General features: G+C 39.2%; 1 pseudogene; it reads right to left on the reverse strand.

The window, feature by feature from the left end:
• The window catches only part of LOC132074533 (cytosolic phospholipase A2 epsilon-like), a 36,830-nt pseudogene extending 21,850 nt beyond the window's left edge, over positions 1-14,980 (reverse strand).
• Positions 14,981-17,543: the final 2,563 nt, after the last annotated feature.

A 17,543-nucleotide genomic window follows, 5' to 3' on the forward strand; every position in this document is an offset into this window, starting at 1 on the left:
CTGTGCTTAATCAGTGATGTCTTTGGCCAGGGATGAACAGAGTCCTCTTGTGAATGAGCCCTTTATCCAGTCCAGCCATTTAAGTCAAGTGGCAAAGTAGGATTTTCTCCCTGAAGCAGATTCAGTGGGTGCAGTACCTGCTGCAGTCCCAGCTCAAAGTCTCATATCCTGGGTCACCTCCTGTGCCACTGTGCTCCCACTGGCACCACTTGCTTTCCTGGGACAGGGCCATTAGTATCACCTGCACTAGCTGTAATCTCCCTAATTTTTTTTGCACTTATTTTCTATAGCAAAAATAACCCTTAATGCCTCTGGAGAATGACTCTGATTTGCAAAGGTTCCAAGTGTAGTGTTGCAGAACTGACTCATTTTCTCTGAAGGGATAATATAAAAGCTTTCACAAAATAATTTCATAAGACCTTAGAGGACAAAGTCACTGAGATCCTCTTTTATAAATACATGAGATCTCTCTTCATTCAAAGGGGAAAAACCAATGGAAGATCTGAAAACAGAAGGAAGAGTTAAGGAAGAGGAGTGATTGTTCTAACATCCCAGCTAAGACTAACAGGTTTGTTTCCACAGCTGAGAAGGTTTCCATATGTGCCTATTTTCTACAGCAGAAAATATACTGGAGTGCAGTCACATTTCAGCCCAGCACTGACTTTCCTACCTCAGTTCTGACAGCCTCTTGATCTGGCAAGACTTCTCTCAGAGAAGCTTCTGTGTCCCAGAATAAAAAGCACCTGCCAATCTGAAGCTCACTCTGGGTACTTTCTTACTGGGACACAGAGCTCAAATCCACCTCAGCAGTCCAGGAAGAGCATTGCAAACACTCAGCACCACTGAGGCTAAATGTGTCAAGCCAGACCTGACACCACCACTCTTCACCTCATCTGTGTTAACGAGCCTGAACATGCACTCCAACAGCAAAGGTCATCTCCTGGAATGTGGAACCAGTTGGTACCCACGTAGGCTGCCACAGCTTCAGACAGGAGTACTGTCACACAGACCTCTTTACTCAGATCTTCAGGATCAGGTGAGATCCAGTGGAGTCCAGCTGCTTTGCTCTTTCACATGGCACTAAGTAGTGGTGGAGAGATGACATAACTGCAGATCTGTTCACCTGTGCTAAGGATCTGGAAGAGGTTTATTCCACTTCTGTTGCCTCAGGGCAATTCCCTCTCTTGGTGCCTGGGCTTCAGGCATGCCAGATGAGGCAGACCCTCTCACTGATCCTCTGTTTGTCTGTGGGGCAGGTGTCAGCTTCAGCCACGGGGTCTAGAGGCTGCCATAAAACAAACACTAATGATGGTGAAAATGGCCAGGCTGGGAGCTTGGTGCAGCTCTGTGTGGCCACCCAATAACTCACTTGTTTAAGGAGAGCAGCTGGAAAGTGTTGGAGAATCTGTGCCACCATGGTCCTCCTCTCCCATCAACCAGCTCCCTTTCCTTTCTTTTGGGAAGGGGCATCATCAGCAAGAAAATAAGATAATAGACTATTTTCCCTCTCATCCTGACCAGATATTCCTCCTACATATGGGGAGCTCTTTAGAAGTGACACCATGAATAGTTAGCAAACACGAGCTTTTGTAAAAGCACTAGCACTGACTTCCAGCTGAGAAGGAGCAAATGGACACACCGGTGACCTAAAAAGTCACTATTTTACCAAAGGCTGCATGCAGTCTTGGACTGAGGAGGGGAATACCACTGCAAAATAGACACCAGACTGCAAACTTTAATGGGATTTATTCCTTTCTAGTCCTGGTACCACCTTCACAGCCAAGCTGCATAGAGCACTGGGGCCTGGTGATGACACTCAGTGCCTGCAGGGCAGCAGGATGAGTGTAAGTGATCTTATCTGGGTGCCTTTCTCTCCAGTGCCCGCAGTGAGGTCAGGGAGTGCCAGAAATGTTTGAGTCTGACCCATGATTACTAATTGGCATAAAGGTTAGTTAGGAGTACAGTGCAAAATAATTAGCCCAGGTCTGTCAAGAGCATTTGCACGGTAAGATAAGACAAGACAGAAACCAATTATATGCAGCATGAAGCAGATGCTAGAGAGGAACATCACTCATATGGAGGAGACCACAAAAAGGGTGGGGTGACAGCACGGATATGAAAGGGGCCAATTGACCCATTCAGGAGGAGTGAACTGTTTTCCTTTCGGTTTAATTTTTTTAATTGTGTGCCAAACTCCATCAGCATGTGTTGTCTACACGCAAAGGTGTAACACAGGCAAAGGTGTAACATCAGATTTCAGGATAAACTTGAATTTCATCCCAGGCTTGTGAAACACACATCCCATGAATCTTGAGGTGCATATTTTTAAAAAAACCAGCCAAGATTAAGTTGGGTGCACGGAATCATGAGGAATATCAGTGGAAATATACAGAAGTAGTGTTCCCTGAAGCCAGGATTTGGCAAGTAAGTCAAAGAAAAACGTAGAAACTCTATGACCAAATAACCTGGTGTGACTGCACTTACAACAAATAGAGAAAATCATGGAATGGAGCACTGCATATGCTGAAAAAGATGGGAAGCCAGCATTCAGGTAGAAAAAGCAAGTTAGAAGTGGCTGCACTTGATTGAAAAGGTGGCTTGCTCCTGGATTTGATACAGGGAAACTGAAAATTTAGGGAAGTCGGGCATATGTTATTACAAAAATTGCCATTCTTCTACAGATATCTCAGAGTCAGATAGCATCTGTATCAGATGCTTCTGATCAGTTTTACAGGGGAAAGATCATATTGCTGAAAAAAGCTATCTAAATATAATTTTATTATTCTCATTAGCACACAGAAGCATGTCTAGTTATTTTAGTTTTCCAATAATTCAAATGCATTCAAATGTTAAAATAAAAGCGCTAAGCTAAAAGAACATCAATAGCAGTGCAAAATCAAGGACTTGAAAGGTACAATATATATTTTTTGAATTGTACATAAGTTTTTAAATTCCAGTATCACACTATTTTTCCTGTGAGACTTCAACTTCTTTGAAAGCAGAGATAGCTTTTTGTTGACTAAGTCACAACCTATCTGATGTTTATTTATCTTCCTTGTTCAACAGCACCCTGGTCTACAGCACTTCATTCTATGACATCCTTAAGAAACAGTCTCAAACAGGCTCACAGATTAGCTGGGGAATTACTGACAGAAAGAAAAGACAATTTTCTTCACCAACTGGTCCCCAAGCCTTATTGATTGGTAATTAACAAAAGAATCTGAAAATACTTCCCACTGTTTCTAGGCCTTACCTAACACCTTAATTAAAATCTCTCTACAGTAGTAGGAGATTCAAAATGAGCACATCACCTAAATAGATAAGAGAGAAACAACAGGTATTGGAGAAGATACTCTGTTTTGTAGACAGGGCAACAGAGGCACAGAATGTTTTGATGTATAAATTTACCTAAACTTCTTATGCAATAAGTCCATGAACAGAGCTAAAAACTGAGCCCACATGTCTTGAGTTCTAGTCCAGGGGTGTACATTTTGGTCATAATAGGAATTTTCAAAATGTCTACAACTCACTAAGTGAGGCTTCTCAGAAATCTCCCTATCTTCAGCATGAAGGGCAAGGTCACAACTGTAACACTGTTTTCTGAGAATGCAGCATCATTTTACTTTGTGCAATCCCTTTGCATAAGCAGCTGAATCATGGTTCTTACCTGGTTCAATTTTCTAGATCAAAGGTGATACTAAGAAAAATTAAATCAGCAGTTCCAAGGAATGAAGGTGAGATCTTGCACATATATGCAGTGTTTCATAGCTCTCAAAAGGAATAGAAATTAATTTGACCTTTTCTGCTGTACTATAATATTCCTTCTATTTTCTCAGCCCTGTATTACAGACAATGTGAACAGACCACTTCTTTCCACTTGACTGGAAAATTGACAAGGGTGACATTGACATCCATGGTCTTGAAACACCAAAATGAGTGAAATACAAAGGGATGGTGAGAAATTTTATCTGTAGGATTTTATCACTTCAGCAAACTTCATCATGATCTCCCCAAAAGGAAAGAAAAAGCAAAACAAGAGGAGGAAGAACAGTTTGATAAAGGGATATGCAAAACTGTGTAATTAGTGATGTGCCAAGTTCGTGAGACACACGTAGGAATGGCAGGAGAAAATTTTCAGAGAAAAATCTCTGGGAATGTGAACCACAGGCAAGGGCTGGTGGTACAAGTACCACACATTTTCAGAACACTTTGCATGTACCATGTACCACAGTCCCCAAAAGATTTCTGTTAGACATTTTTCATTGGGGGGCAAGAGTCAGCTGATGTCATGATGCTCAGGACAACCAAAGAATTAAGAGGGACTGGTATGTAAGTATATCATCTCTATATTCTATGCATTTGTCATGGATATGTTATATAAACATCTGTGTGTTTACTCTGGTGTTAAGATATTTTCAAGCCCCTGAAACAGCCAACTTGTCAGACAAATAAAGTGGAAAAAACTCCAATTTCAAAATAAACCTCTGATAATGCAAAAAGATATTATGTGGCATAAACTACCTTCAACTGTGATTTCTTAGCTAGTATGACTTCAGTGTTTTGCATCTGTGCAGTATCTAGCAGAAACAGAGGCTGATATAGTAATTTGAGAACAATGTAACATCAATAAAAAAATGTGGTACTTACAAAAATCTGCCTGATGGGCATTTTTCAACTTTATGATTCTTACAGTAAGCAAGGAGTAAGGTGTCATTTCTTCCTGCTGAAAGAAAAACAACAAAGGAGATGTATCTTAATACATTGAATATATGTATTGACTGTAACACAACCAAACACTGAAAAGAACCAAGGTTCTGCTAAAGGTGTCTCTTCCAGTTGGCATCACAGCAAAAATATAATAGGCAGCAAGATGCACTTTCTTCACAAACTTTGTTGACCCCTAAAGCCTGTAGCTATCTAAGCATAAAGAGAAGGTGTGGAGGGAGAGGGTGAATAGGAAAGTTAAGTTGGTGTAAATAAGCTGAAAAAGTTCATTTAGCCAGTAACATTAAATTGTACACATGACCATCAGCAGCCAATGTGAAGACAAAATTCAGTGAATCTGGAAATCAGAGATGCTTCATATTTGGTTTGTTATTGGCCAACAGCCTGTGTTGTGCTGTAGGTAGAATAAAGGCTTATGCAAAAAAGTCTTGTTTTAATGCAGTGCTTGGATAATTGGAGAGAAGGAGGGTTCTTTTTAAGTTTTCTTGCTTGTTTTTAAAACAATAATTTTCATGAGAGTGGGATGACTAAGGATGAGTGTTAGCACCTTAGGGAATGTCTCAGGACTCCACAACACATGGCTTTGGACAAATATTCCAAGTTGCTTTGTGGGAACAGAGGTTTTCTTTACCAAGGATGGTTATCTGATTGATGGACATGGAATAGTTTTGACTACAATCCTTAATTTCAAAGAAGGTTATCTCCAATTCTTTGTTGAAGGTGCTAGGTCTGACCATCTGGGTCTGCAGAAGTTGTGACAATCACATGTGCTTAATGGATTTTACATCTTCAGAGAACATACCCATCATGTCCCCTAGCAGCAGATACAGCAAGCAGGATATCAGCAAAAAGAAGGAGAAAACAGACAATGCTTCCTATGGCTGCAGCACAGGTACTCATATTGATTCTCTAACTGCGCAAACAGTTGGGGAATATTTATCAAAACAGCTCAAGTTTATAGAAAGGAAAGAGAGTTGAATCATGATTGTACTAAAGAGATTGAATGCAAAGGGTAAAGCAGCGCTGGGGATGGCTCCCTCTCTCACTGTTTAGGAACAGAAGCAGAAGAAAAGAAGGAATTTCAGATTGTATTAAGTTCTGCAGTTAATGCATGATTATAGTAGTAAGAGGTCTTTGTTTGGTAGAAGTAACATAAAATGACTACAGTGGATGTCTGAGGATGAGGCTTTGCAGGGGAGAAAATGCAAACAGCCCTGAGGTCTGACTGCAACTGCTACATGAAGAGCTTTAATCTGCATACAAATATGTTATCATCAGATCCTGAACTGAATCTCTCCAACAAAAGGGGAAGGTATAAATAGTATATCTATAAATAATACGTAATTTTAAAAGTCACCTTGACTTAGGCTATGAAATAATAAGGAAATTTTCAAGGACTTCTGAGCAAGCACTAATGAAAAAAATATTATAGCATTAAAATGAGGCAGATTCAGGAATAGGGAAGTGTTAGTTTGCAGTTCTAGTAGCAAGGATCTGTGTAAGTTATAAAATGGCCAAACTTATTATAATGCCACTTGTGTATTTGCAAAAAGATATTCAGACAAATAATACCGAAGGCACAGCATATAGTGGGCAAAGAAACAAATGGCCACTTCAGTGACCAATAGGTAGGTGGTCACTGATATTCAGACAGTGCTCAAGGAGAAGTTCAGATAATGGCAGAAGACAAATAGATCAGTAATTCTTAAAAAGTCACAATATGCAAGATCATCAAAAAAAGGGGGTGGCCAAAGAAAGAAGCTGTTATGAAAGCTAATGACTAAAATTTGGAAAAGACAATCTGAAGTGAAATAGAGCAGAGCTGGTTGAAGATGATGAAATTATTGGAAGATATTTTCTGAGAGACTTCAATTAAAATAATAGGGAGTAATTCTTGAGTGAAATAACAGAAAGCACCTACAAACATGCTGCTACTGTGACAAAAGTCAAAGGCTGATAAAAAGGTCAAAGTATAAGAAATCAGTGAGACAAGACAGTACATCAGCTGAAGTGTGTAGAGCGTTGGACCATGGGGAATCCATCATGATAAAATTTAGCTTAACCTCTCAAATCATTTCCATCTCTATAAGAATGAAGGTCATCAAAGGAAATTGCACAAAAAAATGCAGTAATTTCCAGGCTATGAAGTTGTTAAAAATGGCAAGATTGATGTTTTTATAAAACACTGGGTAATTGAAAGGCATGTTAAATAGAAGCCAGTGCCTAATATAACCATCCTGCTTGCCCATCAGCTCAAGTTTATGACCAGGAATTGTACCAGAATGTCTTCAGTGAGCTGACTGTTAAATGCTAACACTTTTTGTTGTGAGGTACAGAAGCAGCACATCAAAACAAGTGGGCTAAGTGCCAAAAAAAATGCATTATCTTCATCAGGCTACAAAGAATAGAGTATTTGGCTTCTGGATGGGTGTATTCCAAAACTGAAAAATAAATTAATCATTGTTGCTCAAAGTCATATGTAAGGCCCAGGATATTTTACCTGGCTGTGTTCTAAACAGGGGAGGTAAGATCTCAGCATTATCAGCTGAGCCAGCTCCACACAATTGTGAATTGTTGTTACATTCCCCTGAAAATTTAGCAGTGGAACATATCTGACTTTGCACTATAGCTAAATTCCATGCACAGCCCCAGGCATGTTTTACTAAACCAAATCCAGTAGTAATTCAGTTTATCACACAGCTATGCAAAGCCCTCTCAAATTTAAACAAGTACTTAGGCAAATGTTTGAGCATTTGCATTAAGGAAAGTTTATACCTGTTTACTTCTCCGGGAAGTCAAGGTCTGCTACAAGCATGTTATCCTTTCTAATAGCTCCCTACTAATGATTATCTATGTAAGCTATGACTTACAAAAATTGAGGCAATTACCAAAGCTACCTAGGAAACTCAATACCTGTAAGAGGCAGAAATTGGCCAGTTTAGACAAGTCTGTGCCTTTAGTGCCAGTGTTCTGCCAAGATTTATTACTTAAGGAGAGAGGGCATTCAAAACCAGGAGGTAAATAAAGAGTGCCTGAGAATGTCTTTGTTGTTAAATGCCTGTGCACAGCAAACAGAACTTTCAGAAATTCATTTAGCAGGAAGAAATTATGGCATGAATAATGAATTGAAGCTGTGGAAAGGGCCCCACAGCCCCCTCTACACTGGAGATTATGGCCACAGAATAATTTTTTTATTATTACTTCAGGTATGTTCTAAAACATACGCTGGATTCTAACAATCTTTATGTAAATGTAACTACATTAGTGGTAAAGGGGGTTGGTTGCTTTTAGCCATGGATATTCTAACCCAAAACAGAACTTCAGTATGAATACATTAAATCATTACAAAACTGCTGAGGAGATTGGGTCATCATTTTCCCCCAACAGCTGCTTTTCCTGCTTTAGTACATTCTATTGCCGAGCTTTAGCATACACATACACACACACACACACAGAGTAAATTAAGAACACCTGAATGCCATGTCAGGTTTGGTTGTGCTACTTTGCCCTTACAGCAAGTTTCACTCCCCACTGGTAGTTTGTACCTTTTGTACACTAATATCCATCTGTAGGAGCTGTCAGCATGCTGTTAACAAGACATCAGTTTGATCAATCAGTTTGATAAGGTTGTGACATACACAGGCAAAACAGTGTTTGTGGTTTTCTGTTCATTTGGTAGTCTGGTTACACAAAAAGAACCCAACCAAATATATATGAGCTATAGACGCTTGAATCACACATCATTTAAAATGCCATCAAAAGTAAGTTTTCTTTCCATTTGTAGCCCCCATGTTTTACTTGGAGGCAGCTTGGCACAATGCCAGCAGCAAAAATCATCACTGATAGAGCTGCTACGTGCTTGATGCAACTCTGCCTCTGCCAGAGGCCCTGCAAACGTGTCCAGAGTTGTTCTTTTGTTGTGAGGAAGTAAACAGGGATCAAAGTGGGCATTTGTCCTGAAAACTGGCAATACTGACCAAACCCCAAAGGTTCGCCAACAACCATGCTCTGACTTTCTGCCTATGCCAACATTCTCCATTTGTTCTGGGTAAAGCTCCATGAAGTCAATAGATAGCATTAGAAGAAAGCCAAAGTGAGTCTCATTTTAACAGCAAATCAGTAACTTTTCCACTAAGAGATTTCCCTAAGGAATAAATCCATGGAAACAACACATTCTTTATTATTAATACTATGCAGATGTTGCCTCTAAAGAAAATTGTCTTTCATTAAATATTCCTATTTCTACATAACCACGTGAATCTTTAATAACCAAATCTGGGCAGGGGGGGAAGATCCTACCCTGCTCAAAAAAGTATTGGTTTAGTCCTCTATATTTTTAGTTTGTAAAAATATGGTACCTTAGCATCATCACTTGGGGCTACATAGTGCATCATCCATTTTCTTTCTTCATTTTCCAAGGGGCTTGATTTTCTGCTTGAATGCTGCTGAAAGAAGAAGAACGTGGATGAAAAAGAGAGTAAAGATTTTTCTTTTTTTTTTTTTTTTTTTACTTATTTCAATTCCCCACTGTAGCATTTCAGTGTGGAACAGGCAATTGGCACCTCCTCATTGTGGCTAATAAAATAGATGTACCAGTTCTGTGCTATATGGAAAGATTCTGACTCCATGTCCTGGTAACTGCAAATATCCAAGAAAGGATAATCTGGTTTTCTTGGAAATTTATGTCCTATAGATAACAGGGAACTCGACCTGTTGTAGTTCAGGGGCAAATCTGAATCAAAACTCCAAGACTCCTGCCAGGGTTATTCTGTTTTCCACTTACCTGAGATAAGGCAGAGGTCGATGCCATCGAGATCGCTGCTACATTAAAAGCAGCTGCTGTGAATGGCACCTTAGTACTGGGCTCCACAGGCGCCAGTGCCTCCTGAAACAAATTTACAACCTTGACAAAGTCTCAGAAGTTGCTGAACAGGTGTTTTATTGCACTGAGTCAGAGCTCCACCCCTCCACGATTTCTGAAACAGGGAAATTTCCCACCCACATTATTTGTCCAAAGAGCAGCTGCTGTAAGGTGTGAGCCTTCATATCTGCAGGTCTTGTGGCTGAGCAGAGCTTGCTGAGGGACCAAATTGTTCCCACCTGGGGCTCAAGGAAATGCAGTAGCAGCTGTAACCTGACTGATGATATGATAGAGATCATCTGTGTGAGATAGCCTAACAGTGATATTCTAAAAGTGATGATAGCAATAGTCTAATAAACACATCAGCGTATTTTCTCCATGCAAACACCTGAATTCCATACATAATTACATCCACAATAAAAAATAAATTTAAAAACAGCTATGGAGATGGTTGTTAGAATGAAGACATTTACATAAGGAAGAGAATAAGAATTCTTCTGAAGGAACATGTTTCCCTGAAAAGTGCTGTTGCATCATGATTTCTGCGTACACACTCGATCTCAAAAGAAATAAAAGAAGGTATGATAAGTAACATTTCTCTGCTCCCTAAACTACATTTTATCATTTTTCCATTTGAAATGTCTTTCTTATTTCTGGGCTTCACATTTAATACAGCATGCAGCTTAACAAATTTAAATGAGATTCAAACATTTCACCTTAAAAAATCATTAAATATTTCAACAAAATACAATATCAATTTCTCATGAAGAAAAGCTCCAGATTTCTTACCAACTGTATTGAAATTGTCATCTGGCTGGACGCTATTAGCAGATTATTGGAATTTAATGGACTGATTGAACAATTTTTTTGTTGGAATTTTTTTAATCTAATGAGGATCTGCAAGTGTTCAGGACACCTCTAGGAAGCTCAGTGATTAAATTTTCTAAGACATTATGCAAGCATTATTAGCCACACATACATACGCATTGAAAGTCCCCCTGAATGATTAAAATTAGTGCTTATGAAAGAACTTGAGATTAATAGGATGACAAAGCATCCTGCTTCCTCTTAGAGATGGGCAAACGTGTGAAATCACTGCCACTCTGACTGTGGGTATGAGTTTTGTACCAGGACCTTGACTAACAGAAACTAGAGACAAACCCAATGACTTCTAGAAGTCTCATTACATACTTTTCTTATGTGAACAGAGGAAACAATATGAAAAGTTGTTCTTACAAGAAGAACAAGTTAAGACAATCTTATCATCTTACATGGAGTATTCTATCCTTCCTAAAGTTTGATTTCTTAGGTTTCATTTTTTATCTGTGTTATCTTTTTTTGTTGATGCTTTTTGAAATAAGCACATTAATTTTATTCATGAAATACAAGTGCTAAGTTTGCTTTTAACTTCCTTTCTCACCTTCATTGTATTGAAATTTTCTAGAACTGCTTAACTGAAGCCAGAGTTAGATAATCTACAGCAGTAAGTTAAGGAGAGTCACAAGTCTCTCCCATTCCTTGGCTGATGCTTTACTTAATGTGAGCATCTGTATTTCTGTAAAATAAAGTATTAGAATCTTTGTTTTTTCCTGTGAGAATGGTGACAAGAAACCATTTAGACAAAAGTGATTGTATACACAAAAGCACACACACTTTCTATTTCTTCTGCTACAACCTACTTGTGTCCCTGGCTGAAGTGCCTAGAAGAGTTTCAGCACCTCACCGAGGAATGAGAACATTTATTAAAGCTGTCAGATCAAGGTCATGTTTCTGAAATGTATGGAAGCTAATGGGTGTGAGGTTTTTGCACGAGATCCTGTTTTCATTTCCCTTGTCATATTGCACCTTTGCTTTTAAGACAAAAGGAAATGAGTTGGGGGAAGAATCCTTCAGCATCCCTTAGGAAGTTGACTAAAAGTTGCTTGTTGCCTGGAAACTAACTTTTCTTTCCTAACTCAAGCTTCCCTATATGAAATTCTTTTTCTTTAAGCTCAAGACAGAGGTGGCCAAAGGTACCTTTGACTCAAAGCTGGCACTGGTATTAAATTTCCCAAATTAGTTCAAAGTTCAAAATTGCTTTTGCTATGAAGCACTATTCCTTTTGAGGCAAACACATCCTTTTCACAAGGTGTGCACTCAGGATATACTTGACTATGACTTGACTAAGTCATCTGGAAATTAAACTCATAGTAGAAGCTGGTTGTGTTTTCTCTATATTGAGTCGATGAAAAAAAAGCATGACAACTGCAAGTAGTGACTAAACATCTCCACACGGATTGTTCTGGAGAAGCCTTAATGTCCAGGCCACGCTTGAAACCTAACTTCCCTATATTTGAAGGCAGCTGAGATGAATCCCACCCTGGGCAATCCGCATGTCCTCTTCAGTCACTTGTTTCCAAAGTTACTGATGCAGAGGGAGCCTGCCATTGAGGAGCCTGGGTTTGTTGTTAGCACGTGATTCACCCTGTTGCAATGTGAAGCTGCAAAACACCCTCGGGCAAAAGCTCTATTAGCATATAAATGAAAAATCCTCTCTGGTATCCACTCAAATAACAAAGAAGAAGTTTTGTGATTACCAGGGTGGCAGAGAATGCAAAATTCAATGTGGCTAGTAGCAGCACAAACTTCCCGCCACACTCAGGTTAAGGATCACCAAAGGCCCCCGTGGTGGTGAAATAGGCAGCCTGACTTGGGACTGCTGCCCATAAAGCACAGGCTGTGCAGCGGTAGCTCATGTCCTGGAGCATTAAGGGAGTAATACCAAGCTGGATTTTTTGTGAAACCCCAGGCTGCCATCTGAAGATGTTCAGCAGCAGATTTATAAGAGACAAATTTGGGACCAACGGGAAATGTCAGAGGGAAAGACTGACACCAGAGGGCTGCAACAACCCTCTGAGAAAATGCACTCCTGACTTGTGGGGTAGAGCCTCAGTGGCCAAATTATGGAGTTATTGCAGCTCAAAGAGCAGAGAAACCTTGCTGGGCCACCCCAAGATACTACACTTATGGAAATTTTGGGGTCTGTCTGCCAGCTGATGGGCTGGTGGTGAGACACAGTTCACCCAAAGTTGCTCTGCCTTGAAACGATTTTCATTTAAGGTTTTTTTCTGCAATGATTTTTTCTCCCTAATTAGTCTGATGGTGTCTAAGACCACAATAAACACATTATAAAACTACCACTACAACTGAGTTAGGAATTCAATATTAATGCTCAAAGACATGGGATGGATCAGATTTAATTATTAAAAGATTTATTAAAGTGACTGCTAAGGACAAATAAAAGATGAGTTAGATTTTGTGTTATCTTTCCACTTTTGTCAATCATTCTTCATGATTGCTCCCTTCAGACTCTTTCCCATCCTTTACAGCTTCTCTGCAGCCTACAGACTCTTCATTATGTCTCATCCCTATACCATGGGCTTTTGATATCAGGTGTTCCAGCGCATGTTCCTCTCAGACTTTTCAGACCACCTTTTTGAACATAAAAGAAAGGGAGCTTCACTGAAATCCCTTCTGTTTTATTCCTGATTACTACCTTTACTAGAAACATCCATGTTCTGTTCAGGGATACAGGTAAATGGAGCTAATGTGCATCAGTATGATGCTTCGGGCCTATCTGAATAAAAGCAAAAATGTTGAAGTCCAGATCATAACAATCCCCACAAGAGCAATGTTGAATATTGCTCACAAGAATCAGGCTGATCCACATAGCTGCTTCTGGTGACCCATATGGTCTTTATTTGAACAAGATAAATATATATGTCATAATGAGAAAGGTATACATAAACATATTTATCTGTAATTCAAATATAGATTAATAGAATCTTTCAGGTTGGAAAGGACCTCTAAGACCATTGAGACCAACTGTTAATCTAACACCACTGAGTCTACCACTAAACCATGAAGGCATTAGGATAGAAAAAGGGAAATGGCTTGAGAAAATTTGGACCATAAGGTAAAATCAGCAGGAAAAGGAGTGCTTCTATTCACTTCAAATATTAACTTGATTTTAAAAGGTCTCTGTATGTTCTTCCCCATGACAAATAGGGAGTTTAGATATTTGTTGTTACATATAAAGCTAAATAGTACTGAGTCTGAGTAAAGTTAGCTTTATATAGCTAACATAACTTTACTCAGACTCAGAAAAAATATGTATTCAGACAATATTTCAGACAATATTTGTACTGGACAAATACTGATAGTACCTCATATCTGCAGAGTTATTTGGTCTGTTTATTCTTTCACAGAACATAATCTCTCTTCTGACCTGACTCATAGAAGACCTGTGCATATGCAAAAATACAATACTTCTTTGGAGGTATTATGGAGCCTATATATAAATTTCTTAAATTAGTCTTTCTTTGTAAGGCACACACTGCCTTGAGTATTCTAGTTCTTGCCAGCATCACTGCAGTATCCCATCAAACACTAGAAGACGTTGGGGTTGCTAAAGCAACTTATCCAGAAATAACTGGCCTCTAAACCTTTTCAGCTGCAGTAAGTTGATGGTATCTTGCTGTCTTAATAAAGTCAGCAAGTGCTGGAGAGGTATACTTTTGAGTTTACTATCCTTGTCTAGCATATGTGACATCAGAGGCTAACACCAGCTTTAAATTTCCAGTGTTCATTGCAGTTAGCTCCAAGGGATAAAGTACATTACAAAATCTAGTTGATGCATAAATCTGCTGGTTACCAGAGTGCATTTCCTGACTACAGAGAGAAAAATGCCATTTCCCGTGAGAACTGTTTGAGAGTCCCAGGCAAGGTAAGGGAACCCCAATGCAGGTGACAGGTTCACTCCTGATCCTGGCTGTTCCTCCAAGCCTTCCCCATTGTTAAGCAGGCTCTCTTTTACTTCCTCAGTGTAAAAGTGGCCACAGCACCTTTCTGAGTGCATTGCCTTTCCAGCCAAGAGATCTACAGCCAGCATGTTTCAGCATACATCAGGAGACTGCTTTTCTCAACACGGCAATGCCTCAGGATTTTGGTATAATGTGAGCTGTCATTTTCCATATCACAAAAGATTATAGAATGGTGCATTATGAGACCACAGCTCACATCTGATGCAGATGTCTCCAGTGTGAGAGCCCTGGTGACAAAACACAAGCTATGGGAAGAGGACATGCGCATACCCAGAGGAGGAAAGGCTGCCAGCCACTGTGGGCATTTCCCACCCCATTTGCTGCCTGAAGAGGAAAAGGAAGCACAGGGTTAGGTGATGTACTCACTCCAGCTCATCTTGCAGTGCTGAAATTCCTTGTGTCCCTTCCTTGTCTGAGAAAGGCCTGGCTGTTGCAGAAGCTCTCACATCCAGTATCTGCCTTGCGTGCTGTTCATTCATTGAGCAATCTGAACTCACGCGCATGACAGCCAATCTTGCCCCATATACAGCATGTTGTCACTGGGAAGATGGAATGATAGCCTTTCCAGGGCACCTGGTAGGTCATGTAAGCAGTGCTTAACAAACCCGGGCTCCTTTGGGAGTCAAAGCTTCCCCTTGTTCCGTCTGAGCTATCACCGTGCCTCATGCCAGCTGCCCATGGGATGGGGTCTCAGTGATGCTACAATACATGACTTCACATGGGCTTTAACAAAACAGTGCCATTTCCTGGGGACTCCACATGGCTTCACAGCTGTATGGGAGAATTTGGGACTGGTAAGCAAAAGAGTCTCACCATCATTACACATGCTCCATCAGGATAAAATACAAACCTGTGCAGGAATCTAGTGTGGCCACTTACTCACAAAAGGGCTGATCACAAAGATTAAACTATGTCGACAGCTCTGTATGGAACGACTTTAAAGAAACCATTGCAAAACATCTTAAGGAAGTGTTTCAGAAATGCGTAAGGAAAGAAACATTCTCCAGGAGATCAAGATAGGCAACTTTGTAGGTACATCCTATTACATGTGAAATTAGATCACCATTGCAACACTATACTGTGCTAAAACTCACAGACATCAAAGTCAAGCATGACTCCTAAGTCAGGTCAAGAAAACAGATTAAAGAAGAACAAATTCTTAGTGGCAAACATTGCTGGATAGCCATTACAATAAATGTAAGGGAGCCACGCGTTACTAAAGCATGTGGAAACCTGTCTAAACAGCTCTTGCATTAACTCTCACATGTGTTTGATATTTTGACCCTATGTGATGTAATAACTAAAACCTACTCAGTTAGATCACATTGCACAGATACAACATGAAAGGAAAATTAATTATTCGCTGTGTTTCTACAAGTCCAAGACAACAATAAGCTCATATGTGCAAATAAAAAGGAAATGTTTATGAAGAGAAAGCAAAATGCTATCAAAGGTTTGGCCTTATTACTTCATATAAAAAGCAAAAATAATTACTAATTATGCAACTAAATCAGAAATGATAATAAAACACTTGTATTCTATGTTCAAAAAGAAGACACTTTACATGTTTCATCAATGAATAATGAAAATGATCACATAGTCAACCAACATGTAATAAGACAGAACAGAGATCATTCTTACCAATTAGTTTCTAAAACATTGTCTAGGATTCTTGACTATCTATGTTTCAGCTATTTTAATTCTTGGTATACTGCAGAACTACAGAAAGAATGTGAATATTGTGCCAATTTTTAAAAGTAGCAAGGGGGATGTAGTAATGTGCCAGTGGTTTGTTTACCCTGGCTGCCATTGGCATAATGAATACAATATCTGACTAATTAAAAATAAATTATCATATACTACCACTCTGGGTTCCCTTGCTATTCCTCAAAATGTGGGATGGTAGTCATGCATGCCAAATACTCCATCATCCCTGAAGTAGTTGATAGAAATCTCTATGTTAAAGGAAGAGTTGGTTTCAAGTTGCATACATTCCTTACTTTTATGCTTCATACATTTTGTACAGCATTTGTTAATGTTTATAATATATATATAACTTTTAGCATACAAAGCAATTATCCACTGAAAACTGTGCTCCACCACACAAGGGAGTGTTTTGCCAAAAAAAGATTGTTGATGTGTAATTAGTTGGCCTTAGGACAGTCATTAACTAGTACAATTTACTGTCTGGACAGGTTCCACCCAATCAAATTCCATATATATGTGTGTATAAAAACACCAGGGAATATTTGGAGTAAAAAATTATGTCTGAAACACTTTGCATGAATGCAGAATTAAAAGACCTACCTCCCTTGCATGTGAACTGAATGCCTATCCATATGGTTCAGTAAAGAGCATAAAAACGATGTAGCTGTGAAATAAAGGAACAGGGAAAAAGGATAGGAAAGCCGGTGGAAGTTGATATTAATAAAGGGATATAACTGCGCCTTTCTTTTTCTTTTAATTTTTTTTCCTTTTTCTTTCTTTTTTAAACTTTGTAAAAGTCTTACTTATATTTGGACTATGCAAAGAAATTCTTCTTTAATTTCCTCTTTTTAGGTATGTTATAGAGGTGGAGCCACTGTGAGACCAAAACATGTGCTGTCCTACGGATGCATTGATCTTGCAAGGCAGGTTACTGAAGCTGCCTTTAAGTCACCAGTGTGCACCAAGGCTGAAAAGGATGCCAAAGTAATTACAGGATGTCCTCCCAGAAATGTGCATGGCATAGCAAAATGGCAATGAAAGGTAACTGCATGGAAGAGATCTTTCTGGGGTTAGCATTAGCTAGACGTTCCCTGTAAGGTGATGAGCAGTTTTGGTAAGCCCCGAGCTGTCTCTGGTAGCCAGTCAGTAGGAAATAGTGTTTTTCAATATGAAGAAACAGACTTTGTTCTATGCTGAATATCACATTTTTTAAAGTGTATCGTACAAAGATAGTAAGATCTTTTAATGCAAAGACTGAAAAGAAAGTCTGTATTTGGAAGGTAAAGAATATGTTTTCTAACTGATTTCAGAAGCAGTCCTTAGTGATAAATATCACTGAAAAGTTTTATTTTGAGGAATTTTTAAGAGTTTACCAGTCTCAAACTCTA

Source organism: Ammospiza nelsoni, chromosome 6 (genome assembly GCF_027579445.1).
Source record: "Ammospiza nelsoni isolate bAmmNel1 chromosome 6, bAmmNel1.pri, whole genome shotgun sequence".
Taxonomy (NCBI): domain Eukaryota; kingdom Metazoa; phylum Chordata; class Aves; order Passeriformes; family Passerellidae; genus Ammospiza; species Ammospiza nelsoni.